This window comes from Mustela nivalis, assembly GCF_964662115.1.
Source record: "Mustela nivalis genome assembly, chromosome: 7".
NCBI lineage: Eukaryota > Metazoa > Chordata > Mammalia > Carnivora > Mustelidae > Mustela > Mustela nivalis.
Window position 1 is genome coordinate 88,832,311 of NC_139026.1, and position 2,402 is coordinate 88,834,712.

A 2,402-nucleotide genomic window follows, 5' to 3' on the forward strand; every position below is an offset into this window, starting at 1 on the left:
TTCAGGCCAGTTGTGCTCAAAGGGAACTGAGCATCCTCAGATGAGTGGGAAATCTAATGGCACATCCAGCTTTGAGCTGGGCTGGACCTGAGGACTCAAATATCGCCAAGCCACCATCCACCTGTCTCTTTCTAACTCCCTCTCACTCTGGACTCTGCATCAGTCCTAGCATGATCTCATTCTCATGCAGGTTCTCCTTGCATAGTGGAACCATAGCCACCATCAGCTCTGGACTGATGTGATCCTCGCAACTTGCAGGTTTCCTTACTGTTCCAGCAGAAGCGTCAGGGAGGGCTCTGTCTGATACCTAGCACAGGTAGGTATCATGAGCTGAAAACGGGGCCCAGGGGTACCTAGGACACAAGCTGACCCTTAGAGTTAGGGGTTGTGGTCAGCCCTACCTGAGTCACCTGGACTGAAAAAGAGATTGTGGAGAGTCTTCTGTATGGGTGGGGTCAGAGATTCAGAATGACAGAGATTCAGGGTGACCAAGTTTCTAAAGCTGAATAGAATTAGTTTAGAAAGACTTCATGGTTTCTTCTGTTTAACCTCACTGTACAGAAGATATTGGACCCAGGGGAAGCTCAGTAAGTGGTGTCAGTGGGGATAATGACCCATGTACCACAGTGAATAGCAAGACCGGTGGCAGAGGTCCTGGGTGACCCCACCAACGCCAGGTGGGGAGAACTTCCCTCTAGTTTTCTTACCCCGTCCTTTTGCTCTGATTGCTGTGGACGTGCCAGGCAGCACAAAGTGGCTCCTGAGGGTGGTTCCTGCTGATGCTGGGTAAAGGTCCCTTATCCAAAGTCAAGGACTAATACAAAGGAAAAATTCCTCTGATCTCAGTCCTTAGCAAGGGTTATGGTTATGTCCTCTGGAAGAAGAAAAGCTTGGGGTGGGGCCTGTGTGCGTGGGGGGGGGGGGTGTGGAAAGGAGTGTGAGAAGTCAGAAAGCAAGACACCTGCCCTCCCTAATTGATTGGTGACAATTTCCCTGAACTTGGAACCCCTATAACCAATCCCTACTTGGCACTGCTCTTCATCTAGCGATGCCCTTCTCCTTGAATTGACCGGACTTCTGGCATGTTTGATGTTAATTCTTTACTGTCCATGGAAGCTAGATTGGTCTTTTTTTTTAAATTGTCAGATGGATATATCCTCTGCTTATCTGTTTCTATTAATTTTCATAGCATATGAATTCTTAGACCATTTCATGAAAATATATATTCTCCATTTAGTTTAATGTCTACCTTAATTGCCCATTACAAGGAGACACTGATAAAGGCTTTTTGATGATGATTATGACTGTAAATTACACTAGAAATCAAAGGCTACCTGTTGTAATTTTGGACTAAAACTCCTCTGGACACGCCAACCTCCTCTCTTGTAAGTCTTTTCTTGCAAACTGGCTTCCACTGGACTCAGCCGAAACCTTCAGTTTGATGGCCAGGAGACCTGGGTTCTAATCTCAGATTCACCAACTTCCATGTGACTCATAACATACCTTAGCTTCACAGTCTTCTAGTGCAAGACAGAAGAAGTTCACAGGACTTTCAGGTAGGGACGAGAGGTAAAATAAGAAACTAGATGGGGGGCGGTACCTGGGTGGCTCGGTTAGTTAAGCATCTGCTTTTGGCTCAAGTCATGAACCCAGGGTCCTGGGATTGAGCCCAAGGTCAGCCTCCCTGCTCAGTGGGGAGTCTGCTTCTCTTTCTTCCCCTGTGAGTGTGCTTTCTCTGTCTCTCACTCTTCCTCTCAAATAAATAAATAAAATTAAATAAAAGAGAGAGCAGATGGGATAGATGTGGAAGGGTTTCAAAAGTAGGATGCAAGGATCCTGTCAGAAATCTTTCTCCGTCAGGGCCAGCTCTCTGAGACACTCTTCTTTCTCCCTGCAAGCCCAGTTCTTCTTCTAGGAGCCTCAGGTTCCTGCTGTGAAGAATGAACCATCCTTGCATTTCATCTCTTGCAAAGATTCCTCCCAAGGACTCTCTTTACCTCATTTTTGCCCCTTACTTCTTCTTCACAGGGCTTTAAACAGCTACTTGTCTTAGCCTGGAGGTCATTTATATTCCTGTTCTGATATTTCTAAGAGAAAGACTTAGACGGAGGAGGAGATAAGGTACCTAGGGTTCCAGAGACAATTACTGAAATGAGACATGTGGTAGAGTCAAATGACTACCACGTTTCAGAAGACAGAAAAGGAACAGGCAAAAAGAAACTCCAGGTGAATTAAAGACCTAAAATTGTAAAACAAAACCTTCAAAATTATCTGTAAAAATACATAATATTTTATGATCTTAAGATAGAATTTAAAAGATCAAATTATGGGGGATGCCTGGGTGGCTCAGTCAGTTGAGCGTCTGTCTTCAGCTTAGGTCAAGATCCCGGGGTCCTGGGATC